The sequence below is a fragment of the Pinus tabuliformis genome, chromosome Q, assembly GCF_031772625.1.
Source record: "Pinus tabuliformis cultivar Carrire ecotype Pingquan chromosome Q, CPIR1, whole genome shotgun sequence".
NCBI classification, from domain to species: Eukaryota; Viridiplantae; Streptophyta; class Pinopsida; order Pinales; family Pinaceae; genus Pinus; species Pinus tabuliformis.
Window position 1 is genome coordinate 1,232,287,095 of NC_142296.1, and position 19,046 is coordinate 1,232,306,140.

The window sequence follows — 19,046 nt, forward strand, 5'->3', positions numbered from 1 at the left end:
GCGCGCGACCCGTCAAGTGTGCGCGACCCGTCAGCGCCATTTCCGCAGTGTATTTTGTAACGGGCGCGACCCGTCAAGCGCGCGCAACCCGTTGGGCATGGCGCGCGACCCGTCAAGCGCGCGCGACCCGTTGGGCGTGGCGCGCGACCCGTCAAGGTTTCCCCTGCAAACTCGAAATAAAATCGCTCAAACTCCCTCAAATCTTCAAGATTGTTCGAGGTAGGTCCTCTACACTTCAGTTTGGTGGTTGGTTATGATTGATGACCCTCATGCTTGTGTTTAAAAGTTAAATTGTGCAAGTGCATGAAATTTCAAATCACTGTAATGTTAATGGTTAAATGTGCTAGGGTTTGTGTTGTTTCAAGGTTTTTCCCTTTGTAATTGCTTCCCTCCTTCCCCTTTCCACTCATATGTGTACTCATATCTAGTTTCCCATACTATTCCATCAATATAATGCAAACCCTCCCCTCTCCCTAATCACTAAAAGTACAAACCCTACCCCTCTCCCTTCTGTAAATATATTTCCCTATCTTCCCCTGTTAATAGATGTATTCATATTCCCATATTTTCCCTTTTTATACTTGTATTCCCATATGCAGTGATCTTTGCAAATGATTTCCCAATATTCCTGATTATAAAAATGTATTCCTATATGCAAAAATTGTTTGCAATGTTTCCTTAAATTCCCTGTTATTCATATATTCCCAATTCCTTGTTCAAGAGGTCCCTCCCCTAACATTTCCCTTATGTCATTGTCCCCTTGAAACAGCATAGAGTTCAACACTTTTACAAGCAGAAACAGCAGTACATTTTGTCCACTCTGCTCCTCAAACATGTCAGAAACCGAAACATATGAGCAGAGTGATGACCAAGCATCAGTGTCCGAGGTTGAGGTACAGAGGAGGCCACATAGGGGTGGAAAAGGTGGCCATCACAGGAGAGAGGAACCTACTTCTTTGGCAGGTCTACAAGCTTGTCCTATGGCAGTTTCTTGCTTTTAGTACATGTCCTATTATGAGTTTTGTGAGAGGATCTCTTGGATTCAACATCACCGAGAGTTGGCCCGCCTCTTTGTCTTGCACTTGCATGAGGGACATGTTAACCTTGCTAGGGTGGATTTCATTTTGACACCCGAGATCATTGCACAGGCTACAGGGATTCCAAATGTCGGGGAGATTTGGAATAAACGCAAGGTATTGGATACAGTTCACTTTGAGCCTTTTGTCCGGCCACCATTCATGAGACATTTGGCAGGTGTATTTCCTTTCAGGTTCCTCCGGAGTCAGTATGCCCCCATGATGAGACTCATTATGCTTTATTTCACCTGTGAGGGCAGATTTTCCCAGGTATACTCATATCACATTCGCCTCTTGATGCACTTCACTCGAGTGCGGATGATGAACATCCCGGTCTTCTTTTATCAGAACATTGAGAGGATGGTCTCCGTCATGCAGAGGAAGAGCCCAGCCCAGCAGTACAGGAGCCTATGTCATTATGGTTTGATTCAGGTCATAGTCTTGCATCAGTTAGCTCAGCAGGGCATCTCATGGGAGGAGTTCATTTCTCGTGAGTTTTTCACAGCACCACCCCAGCCACATCCTGAGGTCATTCAGGAGGAGGGAGGACCATCTCAGCAGCCTGATATTCTGGTCACTCGACATGTTAGTTCCTCACCTTAGCTCACTTATCAGAGAGGCCAGAGGGCCTTGTTTGCAATAGCTGGGTGAGTACTATCTCCACAGCAGGTGGAAGGGGTCTCGCCTTCATCATCAGCTCAGCGAGTGTTATCTCCACATCAAGTGGAAGGGGCCTTGCTTTCTTCACCAGCACAGGTACCAGAGAGGGGTAAACAGCCCATGATTGATGAGGGTCCATCAGGAGTTCCAGATATTGAGCTTGTTGATCTTGAGGCCAGTTCTCCTAGCCAAGAGGCAAAGGAGATCATTCAGCATCTCAGAGCTGAAAATGATGCCTTGCAGAGGAGATTAGAGGGGGCACAATGGACCATCACCTACCTTGAGCAGCGCAACAAGCAGTTGGAGGAGGAAAAAGTCCTTGATGAGTTATGGAGGATTCGTAGTGACCGAGTCTTGAACCGAAGAAGACCTGGTGATCCATTGCCCGCTGACCGAGAGTCCATGCTCATCCAGGAGAATGCACACTTAGAGAGGCTGTTGGCTAAGGCCAACCAAGAGAAGAGATTGCTGAGGAACATGAAAAACCATTACTGGGCAAGAATGCATGTGTGCAAGGCCAAGATGAAAATGTTTCAAAGGCGGTTGTCCGAGGCCCTTAAACGGAAAAAGAAGACCAATCCACTCTGTATCTTGGCTGAGGCTTCCCTCAAAGATCAAGGCACTAATTAGCTCAACCACAGCACAAATCCCAAAAAATTTTGAGAATTTTGGGTGAATTTTGGCAATTTTTGGCAATTTGCAGGTTTTTCCCATTAACGGGTCTCACCCCGCGCGCGACCCTACATCATGGCAACTCAGTTTGGAAAAAACTCAGCATTTCTAGATTTTTCATGCAAAGTTACACATGCCTGTGAATGGACTTGAGATTTTGTGCAGTTTTGGTCCCCCAAAAGGTCAAAAAACTACCAAAAAATGACTTTCTGGCCCTTTTTTGAGTTGCAGAAACCAGTCTTGGGAGAATTAAGTTTTGACAGGGAAAATGACCTCCAAATTCACAAATTCCAGTTGGGTTGGAAAGTAAACTCATAGACCTTTCCAACAAGCCCCCTTTTGCTCAATTTGGACACCTGCAAGTGCCTCAAACATCGCTCCAAAGGCGCGCGACCCGTCAGGCAGTGGCGCGCGACCTGTCAGGCAGTTTTTACCAGATTGCATTGTACAGCCCAGAAAACGCAGTTTTGACCCAGTTTGACTTTTTGGAGTGGAATATGATTATCTTTGATGTAATTATTGTAACTCTAAGACACTTTTACTCTTGTTTAACACTTCTAGAAGATTCATTCATGTAAAGGGTAAATATTTAATGAATGGATTGGTTTCCTAGCTTATAGAGGCAAGTTGTTTTCACTGCCTAGATTGTAGTGTTTAGTTTAGAAGTGGTTGAAACAGCTCCTAGGATAGTGAGATCGACCCATGGAGGTAGGGAAAGAGGTTAGATCATCTATATTATGTACTTTCTTGCTCATTTTCATGGTTGGACTCTTGAGGGAGAAGCTATCATTGTATTATTTCACTTGTATCTCTGCAATTTTTGGCTAAGGAAGACCAGGGTTTTGCAGTCCTTTTTGGGATTCTTGTGGTTTCATGTATTGATGGAGTGCTTCTTAATGTTCTTGTAAGTGTGTTATGTGATTCATCTCCTTTCTTTCCTTCTGCATACTAAACAAATCAAGTGTTAAAGTAAGAATTCATGCTTGCCATGCTCTGCTTTTAAATTTGTTTAATTTCTATGTTTTCTACTATTTAAGGAGAATTCAAAGTATTATGTGCTCTCCTTAGCTCCTCACCGGTCTTTTCCATCCACTCACCTCAATCAAAGGCATCAATACGGTCTCCTACCTCGCCCCAAAGAACCCCCTGCAGAAACTGTGTCAAATCCCCGCACCCAAAATTGCAATTCCTCAATTTGCCACCAAAAACCCAAAAAACCCCAAATCAACCTTTTAAATCAGTTTACTAGCCTAATATTAGTGTTACCTTATTGGTCATCTCATCCATTGAAGATTTTACCGAGATAGACCGGTGAGAGCCTTCTCCTGCCCCGTAGGGCTAGCTACGAGGCTAAATGGTTTGATGTTGCCTTGAGGTTTACCTTTCTCAGCCTGAGGTGAAATTTCAAGCGCTAACAGGACTCACTCATCTCATCACATCTCTCTCTCTCTACTGCACAGATATGAGTCTCTTCTCTACTGCGCTGAAATGGGTCTCTCTCTCTCACACATGTGAAGTCGGAAGCTGTTGAAATTGAAGCTGCAACTATAGAAGTAAATATTGACTTGCATGGCCTAGAAGATCTCCTCTTTGGAACTGTGCTATAAGTTCATCTGAACCTCCTTTGAAAGCCGCAACTTTTGGTGGTGGAATGAAGTCAATCCGACGAACGGTTTGCAAGATATCGACTGCCCTAGTTTGAAGCCGGAAACTGCTGAAACTGAAGCTGCAACTGCAGAAGTAAAGATTGACTTGCGTGGCCTAGAAGATCTCCTCTTTGGTACTGTGATGTAGGTTCATCTGAACCTCCTTTGAAATCCGCAACTTTTGATGGTGGAATGAAGTCAATCCGACGAACGGTTTGCAAGATATCGACTGCCCTAGTTTGAAGCCAGAAACTGCTGAAACTGAAGCTGCAACTGCAGAAGTAAAGATTGAATTGCGTGGCCTAGAAGATATCCTCATCTGAACTGCGTTGTAGGTTCATCTGAACCTCCTCTGGAAGCTGAAACTTTTGGTGGTGGAATGAAGTCAATCCGACTGTCAGTTTGTGAGATATGGTCTACCCTAGTTTGATAATGAAGCCGCTAATGCTGATGCTACTGATCTAGGGTTTGCTACTGCTGATATGAATCAGATTTATTGTACTATTTCTCTCTGCTGAATTATTGAAGATAAAAGAAGATTTGATAAAAGGGTTTCCCCACACATTGTGGGGTTTGTCCCTGGCTAGCCGCCACATCTTGTGTCTCTTATCTTGGCTTGTTTTCTGTCGATCGTTTAATGTTCTATCTGCACTTTACTTTATGTACATGTGATTGCTAATCGGTGGAATATAATAAGAAAAATAAGTAAACTATTATAAGCATAGAACATACCATAACTTAACAATATTGAAGGGGAAACTTCCTTTTATGATGAATAGAATGTACAAGTCAAGATATGATGACCTTAAGACTAGGTCTCCTTCGGTATATATAGAAGATAAAAAGGTTTAATTATAATGGAAGGATGTAATGAAAGGTTCTAGATTAATTATAATATAACAATATAAACATAATAATTAAATATCAATGGGTGTAATAAGGGATTTTATGGTCAAAATGGGCTTACATAAGGATTAACATGTTTCTCCAATTCAAGGAAGTGTTTTCTTAATAATTTGACTAATTGTGATTCTTTTTGCTTGAATAAATCATCTTTGCATGCCACATATCCAATTGGAAAGTTCTTTCATATATGAAGTACGCAGTAATTGCTTGATTTCTTAATTGACTATCCCTTCTTTCAAGGATTATTTATAGTTCTAGTATAATTTCTTCTTCATCAATTTATGGTAAATTAGTACTTTGGAATGGAATCTTGTCACTAATTACCTACTTTAAGAAACAAACATGGAAGACTGCATGTACATGTGAATTTGTATGTAACTCAATTTTATAAACCATACTTCCAATCCTTTGCAACACCTAATAGGGGTGACAATACCTTGGTGTTAAATTATTGTTCTTCCTTTATTGTTTCAGGGACATCTTCTAATATTATGGTTTTGTACCAAAAATAGCTAATTCCCCACTTCAAATTCCCTTCACTTTAATGTTGATCTACATTTTTTATCCTATTTTGTCCTATAACCAAGTTGTCCTTAAATATTTTGAGAACCTCTTGTTGGCTCTCTATATGGTCCTCCAGTTCTAAAATTTTGCAATCTTTTTCAAGGGTGATGTGATGGATGGAGGATGATATCCATAAAGTGTCATAATTGGGGAAATTTGGATGAAGTATGAAGGGATGTGTTGTATCATGATTCTACCAACGGAAACCCGCAGCATCTTCACTCAGTGAACCTTTGAAATATCATGTGCGTTCATGGCATACTAAACAATACCCCTAATTTGTCTACATATTGGAAAATACCTCTAAAAATCACATTATTTAACCCCCTACCAATTATTAGGATATTCCGACACATAGGAAATATTTAAGTATAACTTGGTCTAGTGTAGAGTTAGGTAAAGTGTGTTTATTTACTATGTACTTTTGTAACTTACAATCCGACGGTCATGATATGTTCTAAACATGAAGTGATCTGATGGTTCATTCTCTCCTCGACATTACCAACACTTGATCTGTGGCTTAACACCCGATTGGTCCATGATCTCTATTTAAAGAGCATGGAGGGTCATTTGTAAGGTGATCGTTCATGAGAGAAGCTTATGTAAACTTTCTTTCTTTTACATTAATAAATTGCCTGAAGTGGTTGCGTTGGCTTAGGCTATGGATTGTTCCCCCTTTGAGGGTTTTAACCAAGTCAAGAACATTCGTGTATTGATCTGTGATCTATTTGTGAGCAGCGTCCTTTGGTGCTCTAATAAGATGTAGGAATTTATACCATCAACTTGTAGGAAAACTTTTGTATCTGACCCATACCCATCCTGACCTTTCCTTTGTTGTTGGCCTTATTGTTCAATTAATGCAAAACCCACATGAAAGTCATTGGAAAGCAGCTAAAAGAATACTTCATTATGATTGATGTACAATTTAGTTTGGGATTCATTATAGTGTAGAAGCATCTCCTCTATTGGTTGGTTTCACTGATTCCAATTGGGTTGGTGACCCTGATGATCGAAAGTCTACTGTAAGTTATGCCTTCACTCTTGGTTCTAGACTTATTACATGGGCTTGCAAGAAACAATGTGCCATTTCTCTTTCTTCAGCAGAAGCAGAGTATCATGGCGTTGTAGAAGCTAGTAAGGAAGCCCTGTGGCTTCGTCAGATCCTGCCATAGTTTGGCTTTCAGCAGCAACATCTAACTACACTTTGATGTGATAATAAAAGTGTGATTCAACTCTACAAAGATCCAGTCCAATATCAGCACAACAAACACATTAAACTACACATGAATTTCATCAGAAAGCTCATTCATGACCATGTTCTTGAAGTACAATATTTTTCAACCGATGATCAAGTTGCATACATCTTTACAAAGGCTCTCACAGAGGCGAAGTTTACTAAACTTCGATTTATGGTTGGAGTTCAGGAAGTTGTCACTAAGGGGGGATAAGCTCTGATGCCTCCTTCATTTTCCTATTCATGTGTCACATTTGTACATCCTTCAATCTTATCCCAAGTTGTTCTTAAGGGGGTGTGTTAGGGTATTCCGACACATGCGTAGTTAAGTATAACTTGGTCTAGTGTAGAGTTAGGTAAAGTGTGTTTCTTTACTATGTACTTTTGTAACTTTCAATCTGATGGTCACGATATGTTCTAGACATGAAGTGATCCAACAGTTCATTCTCTCCTCGGTATTACCAACACTTGATCCATGGCTTAACACTCAATTGGTCCATGATCTCTATTTAAAGAGCATGGAGGGTCATTTGTAAGGTGATCGTTGATGAGAGAAGCTTATGTAAATTTTCTTTCTTTTACATTAATAAATTTCCTAAAGTGGTCGCGTTGGCTTAGGTCGTGGACTTTTTTCCTCTTTGAGGGTTTTAACCACGTCAAGGATACTGGTGTATTGATCCTGTGATCTATTTGTGAGCGGTGTCCTTTGGTGTTCTATATGAGGAACTTACTATGTAAATTCCTACACCAATATGAACCCAATACACCTTACTAAATTAAAAAACCCCTACTTTCACTGGATATTGTAGTTATCCATTTTTTCATTAACATTTTTTATGCCCCTTTATATTTTTTCATTAACTTTGAGGTCCATTTTTAATACTTTCTAACATAAAAGCCCTTTACCCCCTATATATCCCCCAATATGTTATGTCTTTTTTTTCTCAATATATATCCCCCAATATGAATGCACGTGGTATGGTATTTCTCCCCCAGTGAGGCCCTCATGGGGAGATCACTTGACCCAATACTATGCTTGTTTATCTGATGCAAAGAAACAAATATATCCCTCTAAAAATTTATATTCAATCTTAGGTTTCCCATTTGATTAATGATGGTAGGACAAGTTGTGAGCCAATTGAGTACCCAAACAAAAAATAATTCATTCCAAAAATTTCCAATGGAAATTGGATTTATATCACTAACAATAATCATCCAGAATATCTTTTGGACTATTTCTATCGATGTATCTATCACCATAATTTCTTTAAAAGGATGACAAAGAGAGAAAAATGGGCATACTTTCTCATTCAATACCATAATGACTTTCTCTCCTTCAAGTTGGCGTAAAGTTATAATAAATTCCATTCAAACTTCTTCCCAGTGTTGGCTTTGTATGGATAATGGTTGTAGAAACCCTAAGGTATTTATTGCTTCTCTATTATTCAATTGGTAGACCACACATCCAACCATAAAGATATGTGTGTATTATTTAAGACCTCCCTTGAAAAATATTTCTTAACCTTATGGTATGTTTTCAAGAACACTCACTGTCATATTATAGGAGAAGTGAGTAATTTCGAAAAGACCTATTTGCGTTGAGAAATTTTACATAAGAATAGGTGATCCTAAGACCAAAAGAAACCATTCTTCTACAAAATCCTTTGCACTACATTAGGATGTACGATCTTGCATACCTTTGCATCTTGCTTCAATTCTATCCTTTCTTCTCCCATCCCATTAGAATGGAAATAACACATAGTAAAGCATCCATGTCTTACCCTTTCTTTGAGAATACATTTACAATGATATTTTACTTTCCCTTTTTGTAGACAACTTTAAATTCATAGCCTACCAGTTTATAGCCCATTTATGTTGCTTTTATGAAGATATTCTTTGATCCAAGAAGTACTTCAAACTATCATGATCTATTTTCACTTTGATGTGTCCTCGTATTAAGTATGGATGCCATTTCTTAATTGCATATAGTATGGTCAAAATTTATTTTTCATAAATGAGTCTAACTAAGTTCCTTCCTTTAAGTTGACTACTTTTGAAGGAAAAGTTTCTCCCTTATTTCATTGGAACTACACCGATGCCACTTCCTAGGGAAACCCATTCCACATTGAAGGTTTTTTTTTAAGTTGACCAGGATAGGAGTTTTACACAACCTCCGTAAGTTTATCAAAATCTTTGGTTCCTTATTAAGTCCCATATTTTTTTCCTTCTTTAATAATTTCATTATAGGTTCTATTATTTAACCATAATTCTATTGTATTTTAAGCACAATCACATGAAAGTGTGAGAAAAAATATTAGACTATCTATTAAACTACTTGCAAAACAAGAAAGAAGAGAAAATAAAACTGTTGAGAAATTAACTAATAAACCAAGGATACAATTCAAATTACTTAGAAACTATGATGATGTTTTATTTTTTAACATGAATAAAATATATGGACTCTCCAAGAGGCCACCAATTGGAGGTTCCATGTGTATGGACTTTTTATTTTTTCAGTAAGAAAAAAAAGTGTATTATATTCATAGATATTTTGGAATATACAACATTTGGCAGATCGCTAGGGTCAACCATTAGGCTCATGAAGTACGATCATGTGAATGAAAACTATAAGAGCCTGATCATAGACATGCAAAACAGTGGAATGATATAGATTCATATCAGAACAGGATATGACTGGTTCCGTCTCTGGACATATCAAAATATATAAATATCTGCTGAATAGTAGCATCTGTAATAGAAAAGGATGATAGAAAATAGAAGAAACATAAAATATATTAGGTTCATGCTACGTACCATACATGAGAAGAGAAGGAATCAAAAATATAGAAGAAACAGGTTCATACAACATACCAGATATGAGAAGAGAAAACTATTATGCTATGTACAGGGGAGATGGAATTCCTGGATGTTGTGCTGAATTTCTCCAACAGTGGTGGAAACCTACCATAATAAATTTGGAGAGGAAAGACCTTCTTTGGACATCTCATCTGCCTCCTTGTTGAATGACCATTCAATGTGTTGAATTGAGTAATCCTTGTGAGAATTCCATATAGATGCGATTCTTTCCAACCACCCTAAAAGATTGATATTTTGAATGATATGAGCAGATCTCACATGATTTATGATCACCTTGGAATCACCAAAAATGTGTAGTCCTTGAATGTTTAGGAAGTCACAAAAGTTTAGGAGACCAGCCAAGGCCATTGCCTCCGCTTTGTTATTCGATCCCTTCCCACCATTCCATGAGATTTTAATATACTGGTCCACATGAGAAATTATGTAAACCCCACAAGCACAGATTTCATTCAAGGTTGCCCCGTCAAAATAAGCACGAGGAAAAATAGAAAGGTCCACCGAGCTCCCAACTTGTTTCTTGACATTTTGATGATTTTGAGGGGGCCTGCTGATGGGAAGGTTATATAAGATAGAATCAATAACAAGTGTAAAACTTACCTTTCTGTCTTGAAACAATGCCTTATTTCTCCATTTCCATATGGACCAGATAGAGATCAGTGGGATAGGCCTCCAATCAGTTCTCATTTTTCTCCACCAATGAAATGCCTCTCTTGTTTATGAGAAAGAAATCCTATTCAGCCCAAATTGATTAGCAAGTGTTTTCCATATCTTCATAGCTAGAGGACAGACCAGAAAAATATGATAGTTGTATTCTTCATTCGCTTTGCAAATAGGACATATTGCTGGCCCACACCAATTCCTTTCTTGTAAATTATCCCACGTAAGATTCTTGTTGTTAAAAACCAGCCAAGAAAATAAAATAATCTTGGTAGGGAAATTTGATTTCCAGAAAACAATGGGGAAAATGTTGTCAGGGGAAGTTGGATTCTCCATTTGAAGCATGTTATAGATGTCTTTTACATATACTACTGACCTCCCCTTTGATCCATTCCATATAATATGATCTTCCTCCGAAGTTTTATAGATGCCCCTACTTTGCATATGCGATATGACCTTATCCCATTGTGAAGAATGTTCACCATTAAGTCCTATCATTTCAACCGACTTCCATATAGGAATAGAGCCCACCCATTTGTCTATGACCTATTCCCAATAAAAAAACCCCATATTCTGAAGATAGAGAAGCATCTGCTGAGGAATATTATAATCTGAAGCCTCACCCACCAGTGGATCAAGGTCGATTAGGATATTTTTGCCTGATTGGAAGTTCCATGGCAAGTTTTTTAGAAAATAATACTCAATTTTATGAAAACTACGCCATATGGAAAAACCATTAGGAGGACCAAAAGTACCCTGTCTAAACCAAAATTAAATGTCTCTGTTATCCAAATATTTAGCCTTGATAATATTGCTCCAAATACTAATCCTGAAAACGGCCTTCCATAATGATTTGCAAAGAAGTGCAATATGAAATAAGTTTAAATCCATAATACCCCATCCCTCGACAGCTTTAGGCCAAGATAGATTCACTATCTTTGTCAGATGGAATTTTTTATGATGCCTATTTGCTCCCCAAATGAAATTAGCATAACTCCATTTCAATTTATGTATAATCTTAGCAGGGATGTAGAATAGATGAGCCCAATAGACCAATAACTGAACCAGAACCGTTTGAGTTAAAATAAATCTTCCTGCCAGGGAGAGACTTTTAAATTCCCAACCCGCAATCCTTTTGATGAATCTTTCATGAATCCATGACCAATCTACAGAGGAGTATCCAACTGGCTTGAGATGGAAGCCAAGGTATTTCAGGCCCACGTGAAGGGGATACACCTGGATATTAAAGAGATTGGAAAGATATGCTGCCATCTCAGAATTGATATCCTTCATGTAGAAGGATGATTTGTCCCCATTTATACAAAGCCCTGGGGCTTTCTGGAATTTCCCCAAAATTGAATACAGACAGTCCCATGAGGCACGGCACGACATAGCAGCCATCAAGATGTAATCAATGAATAGATTGTGTGAGAAGGAAATATTTTTGCTGATAACCAAAGGCTTGCATGCCTTATCTCTAATGGCCCTCTTAATGTGGAGACTGAGCGAATCCATTACTAAAATGAAAAGGAGCAGGGACAAAGAACATCCCTGCCGCAGACCCCTGGCTGCCGGGAAGAAGGATGAAGGAATATGATTTACAAGAACAGCATAATTCACATCAATTACGCAAGCCATAATCCAATTCAAACAGTTGTAAATAAGGCCAATTTTGATGAGCAGGCATCTCAGGAAACCCCAATCTATGCAATCATATGCTTTCTTGAGATCGATTTTTAAAAACGCAGCCTCCACCTTCCTAATGTGCATTGAGTGGAGGCTTTCCTGCGTAATGGAAACAACCTCTAAAATGTTTCTGTCCTTAAGGAAGCCATGTTGATCAGGAGATATGTAAACTGAGAGCATATTCCTCATCCTAACTGCAATGATTTTGGATATTATCTTATAAATGGTATTACAGAGAGAGATGGGTCTGAAGTCCCTGAAAGTAAGGGAGGGCTTCTTTTTTGGAATTAAGGCAATATATGTAGAGGATATAGAATGGGGAATAGAACCCTTTGTCCTAGATTCTTCCACCATATTCAAAAGATCAGATTTCAGAATATCAAAAAAATGGATGAAAAAATCAATAGTCCATCCATCCGGCCCTGGGCTCTTGTCTTTTTGAAATGATTTCATGATGGACAAGAGTTCTGACTCTGAAACCGGGGCAAAGAGGAGATCATTCTGCTCCTCATCAAACATAATGGGATAAGGTTCAATGCCCCAAATGATATCAAAAAATTCACATCCCCCATTGCTACTGTAAGCCTTCTGAAAATATTTTACAGCCTCTCTGGATATGTCTGCCTGAGAAAACACTGAGGCTCCTAACTAATCTTCAATCTCCCAAATGGAATTTAATTCTCTCCTCTTTTTCGCAAAAAGATGAAAAATTCTTGTATTCTTATCCCCTTCTTTGAGCCAAATGGCTCTGCTCTTCAGCCTCCATGAAGCCTCCTCAATAGCCAACAAGTTCTGTTTTTTTCTCTCAAGTTCCCTGATCTTAGCCCTCATATTAGGAGAAACATTATTTGAGATAATTTTCTCAGATAATTCTCCCAATTATTCGCTTATCTTCTTTAATTCTTTTTTATTGGAAATCACCCCACCCCGCTGCCAACATTTAACACAATATCTTAAGCCCAAGAAATGATCCAAAAAAGATTCTGACTGCCAGGTTGAAACATTAAGGGAATGAGATTGCCAATAATACTTAATGATCATGTTAAACTGCTCATCCTCCAGCCAGACCCTGTTAAATTTGAATGGGTAACCCAATCTATTACCCGCTAGATTCCATTTAATTGAGATGGGGCGATGATCAGAGATGTAACTGGGAATGTTTATAACTAAAGGGATTCCCAAATGGTCAAACAAACTATCATGTATGACAAAACGATCCAATATCTTAGCGAGATACGCTTCATTCGATCTCCCATTGTCCCATGTTGGCTCCCTTCTGGAGGAAGAACATCAACAAAGTTATGAAATAAAATGGCTTCTCTAAGCCTGAAGCCCACCTAGTCATTTTTCCTACCCTTACACCAGACCTCGTCATTGCTCAGAGTACAATTGAAATCCTCCCCCCCCATGATGAAAGAGTCAATTTCAAAGAACTCAGAAGATAGAAAACGATCCCAGAAAGGAAAGCGGTCTTTATATGGGGCATATATATTAAGAATGTGAAATGGACCAGTATATCCTTTGAAATTTTCTAGAAGCAGAATACCTGCAAAGCAACTGAAAGCCAAGGCTGAGATCCAAACTGGATCCCATAAAACTGCCAACCCACCAGAGAGACCAGATGCATCTGTGGCAGTTATATGCCAGGTTCGAAACATGCACCTAAAATATGAGATAGAGTCCTGGCATCCAAGCATGGTTTCTTAAATAAGAATAATCTTAGAGTTTGAAGATCTGAAAAGTTCCTTGAGTACCAAAAATTTTTGGCCCACACCAAGACCCCTTATATTCATATGTATTATGTTTATCATTTGGAACATTCTCCAAGATTGCTTGCTCTAAGCGGCCCGTTACCAACAAGATCGACAATCGGGATATCGACCAAAGAGAGATCCCTAATATGCAAATCCAACCTACCTTTTCTTCCCTGGAAGTGTTTGCTGCCCCTATTCTAAGTCCTTCTGACTGTAATATTAGCTGCGGAGTTTGGACTAATGGATGGAGATATAGGATTATGAGGCTTAGATATTGACAGTGGACGAAGGTTGAGGGAGTCACGTTTCAATAGAATATCACGATCATCATCAAATGAATTATTCGGGGAGATACCAGGAGAGTTATGAGGGGTGATCGATGAAGATGGAGCCTTGCCTTTGATATCAATCGTCGATATTGGGGTAGTGGAAGAAGGTAATAAGCGGTGAGGGAAGTCCTTCCTAATAGGTGCACCTGAACGATATCCGGGAGAATGTGGAGAAGAAGATATGTAAGTCACATGGGGAGCTGATGGGTAATCATTAGAAGGATGAGGCATAGGGGGAGGAGAGGGGATGGCTCGATCAGGACCTGGCTCAAGAGGAGAGGGATCAATAGAAAAATGTGACCTCCATTTTGAGGGAGAGAGAAATAAGGAATGAGGGGACGGTGATTTTATGAGGAGGAATGCAATTGATCTCCACAATGGAACAATGATCTTGTCTGATGTTACCTAAAGACTGAGACTTCCTGATAGGGCTGCAAGATGTTTTCTCCAGAGAGATATTTCGAGAGAGTGAACGACGGATGTTCTCCAAATTAGAATTTTTTTCCATATCCAAATCACCATTATGATTTGTATTATGGAACTCAGTCTTGGATCCTGAGGATATTCTAACATGATCCTTGCCCCTTTTCCAGCGAGCCGGGCGGCAAGGATAGGAAGCCTTTAGATGTCCAGTTTTATGGCATATCGAGCATCTAAATGGAACCCCCCAGTAGTCCAGTCATTGTTGAATGGCTAGATTGTCCCAAGATAAATCAATGTGTTCAGGAAAGCGCGCCCCCCCCCCCCATTTTCTTTGTCAATTAAGATCCACGCAACACATTTATATTTAGCCCCTAGACATTTGGGATCAACATAGATAAACTTCCCAATGGCATTCCCAATCATAGCTAAGGTTTCTTTGGACCACAATTCAATGGGGAGGCCCGGAAGCTTAACCCAAATATAGTTATTTTGTGGTGTGGATCTTAAAGGATTGAAACCAATATACCATTTATGCAAGACAAGAAAGCTTTTATCATGTACCCAAGGAAGAGAGAAAATCATTTCAAGGTCTTGTTATTTTAGGAAATGGAAGTTGTGCAAGTTGTTCATTAATCTAACAATCTAAGAGGGTGTTCCATTTATCTCCAATCCAAATCCTGAACTGACCATCCTCCATAGATGGAAAGTGCCAATGACCAACCAATGCACGCTTCTGAAGACTTACAATCCTATCTAATAGAAAAGAACTATCCAAATGCATGGCCGAGGGGGGAGAAGAAGTTTTAGCAGGACGTTGATTCCCACTACGAGACTGATAGCAAGATCCGACATTAGGTCTGTCTAGATTGGGAATGAAAGCTTGAGGAATGAGATTTTCAGTCAGCAAAGATTTCCAATTCACCTTCAAGGATGTCCCAACACCTTTTTGTTCATCATCCATGGTTACCTGTACCATGGCAGATGTGATAGACGAGTCAGAAAATACGTCCATTGCACAGGAAGGAAACTATTAGAATTATCAGGATAGGATAGAAATTTTTAAAATATGATCTGTGGAGACCAACGAAGATCAATGCTGATAGTCCAATAGATACTTAAAAAAGGATGCAATGTACCTGAATATCTCAAAAGATATTATAATTATCTCATGAGGATGTTCAAGAAATGGCGGCCTACGGAAAAGGACAGAGAAAACCAAAGACACGTGATATGCCTTGACCAAAACAAGAAATGATCTACTGGAATGGTTCTGATTCTGACATCCATAATAAATGGAAGAGACACCAAGACAGAAGGAAGGATATAGGGATTACCATATTGACGGCTATAATTAATTAATGAGATTAATTATGCTTTACGTCGTTAGGTAGGAGAAGAAAATAAAAAAAATTCGAATTGCGACTACAGATACCGAGAAGGATATGACCCTAGGAGATCAGGAGAGATGAAAGGTGGGCCTTCAGAGAGCTATGACGATTCAGAAAAAATAATGCAGCAACAAAAATAGTGGCAACATTTACACCACCAAGGCCCAATTTTGATACTAAAATCTGAACATGGTTTTGATAGAACTATATAATTTTTAATGTTCAGAAAGGGAGCCCAAATCCGACTAATGAATATTGACCAAATGGAATAACTAGACAGGGTAGAGATCGACATTCAGATACAATACATCCTATCTACCAGATAACAACAAAGATAAACAGTTGAAATCCGGAACTGAAATTCAGGACGTATATGTGTTCATAATCTATAAGGATGCAATATATATTCTTGTAGAAATGAAATCATATACTCTGTATATTCCATCATACATCATAGACGAAAAGTAACAGCTCTGTAACAACTAAAATTAAGGAAAAACAATGTCACTAACCTTTAAAAAAATGCAACCGCGAAGAGCAAAGCACCGATATAGCTAGTATGACGCCACCAGCCCGAAACCATCATAGCAGCTCCCGAAGAGTTGATGATCGTAAGACTTACCATATACGAAACTGAAACTGATAATTATTGAGAATCAGTAGAACCTCCCTATGACCAGGTTATCAGAAGGATGCAGAGAGATAAAAAAACTAATCTATAGGGAGCCGAGAACCTAATGAAGTAGGTAGAATGCTAGAAAATGAAAGGCGGAAAGCCTCCCCCAACAATATATGTGAGCCAAGATAGGGAGGGAGCACTCAGGCCTCCTTGCACAGATGCGCGTAGAGGAGAAAAGAAACCAAACCCAAATAAGGATGATTCAGTAAGCTAATATAGCAAAGACATAGAGGGATGACAAAAGGTTCGAAGCAGTCTACATGCAGGCTACCGCTCCAGGAGCTGACAGGTGGAGCCTCATGCATGTAGCCAAAGAAACCTACTATACATTGACATAATGCTATGTGTAGAAGCCTCAAATGAAGAGTGTGATATACCGAGAGGTGTAGGCCCCCTAAAGACACGAATATCGACTATGAAGATACACTGACACCTCACATAAACATAGTGCCCATTTCAAAGTGAAAGAGGCCCGTTGGTTGGATGCCAAAGTGGAGTTTGTTGGTTGGTCGCCATGTCGGTGCTCTCCCGGACTCCTCTGAACCCAACCATGTGCATGGACTTAAATGAACTCAGGAACAACTTCATGGTTGGCAAGTAAGTCAAAATTAAATTGGGAGATACAAAATTACTAAAATATCCTAAAACAGAGTGAACCGAAAGTTAGAAATTACTTCTAACTGATTAATAATTCTCACATGAAAAATACTAACCATGTAAACCTAGTTAAACTCCAAAATAAGACATAAAGTCAACTAAAGAGAAGAGAGAAAAAAAAATAGTTAACTTCTGCATAGAGTGGGGAAGTGATTAGTCACTCTAAAAAAAAACTTACGCCTGAGGTAAAACAAAATACTAAAGTGGAATTATCCATTTCATTTTCCATCAAATATCTAGTGAACACGACATGTCGTCTTAAGTGACACCTTCACTACCTTTTAAATTAACAAAACTGAATAATAATACTTTAACTAAAATATTAAAAAATTCTGAATTCTTAATGTGGGATAATTATTTTTAACATTAATTGAGATTTAATCACCATTATTATGATAATAAAAATTGAAAAAAACTAAAATAAAAATCATTTTATTAAAAATTAGTTGGAGACCTTGCCCTTGCATGGAACATGTTGAAATAGAAAAGTCAAATACACATTCTAAATTTCCTACTTGTAGATAATATAAACAAACATTAAAGAATATGAGAATATTACATCCAAATCCAAGACCTATGTGATGTACATCAAGGACGTAAAATCAACAACGTCTTGAAGCACGGTCCGTGAATTGCGTTACATAACAAACATCACACTTAAATCAATTATGATATAGACTGCACGTCAATTAATTAATCGTACGGATATTCATTATCTATTAATTAAATATTTTTTATGGAGAGTAGGATAGAGATGTTTAATCGGCTAACATAGTTGTTTAATTAAAATATCAAAAAATTATATTTATTTTGTATTTTTTAAATTTTATATTTATTTCAAAAAGAAAAACACACATTAAATACATAAACAAAACTAATCTCACGCTCGATTTGATTTGTACGATAGAAACGTGATTGGCCTCGACCTTATCTCGCCGATTTAAAAATTCAAGTATTGAAAACTTCACCTTTATTGGGAATAAAGGATGTTATATTCCCAAGACCCGCATGACTTGTTCACAACCCACGGATAGCTTGAAACATGAATGAAATTATGAATGTGATGAGACCTATGGAAACAAAAAGGGTGTAGTTTTTGAAATAAAGTTTATATAATAATATTTATTGTTGTGAAAATAAAGTATTATGTTTTAAGATGTTTAAGTTTAAATTTTCAAATTTATTTATAAGTTGTGTTGAATTATGTGATTTATTTGAGAATTATGGTAATGGTGATTGGAATATCTCATTATTCACTTGAAAGTTATAGTGGAGATAATTTTAATTAAATCTATGCTATATAAATATGGAATTAACCCAATGACTTATATATAGATATATCACTATTATCTAATTAATTAACGAGACAAATTTAAAATTTTGAATATATTAAATATGATTTTAAAATTTTTAATTTTTATTTAATTAATTATTTTTATAAAATATTGTGTAGTCAATTAATTTTTTTTGATGATAGTAATTGTATAGTGTTATTCATTATTAAAAATATGTTAATATTTTTTTAAACATAGTATGTATAATGTAAATATCACATTCAATCAATTGAGAACAATATGATTGAATGTGAAATTGAAAATAATCAATTAATGTTTTATATATATATATAACAAGTTGTTCACTATAAGCATACTGAAATTTTAATCTTATATACAACATTACATTAATAAATATCTATATATACAACTTGTTTGTAAATTGTTTTGGATATTTTAATGATTTGCACACTTAAGCAGATCTATATTTAAAACAACTATGACAAATCTATGGTTGAATATAAAACTAAAATTGTAGCAGAAATAAAAACATATTATTTGGAT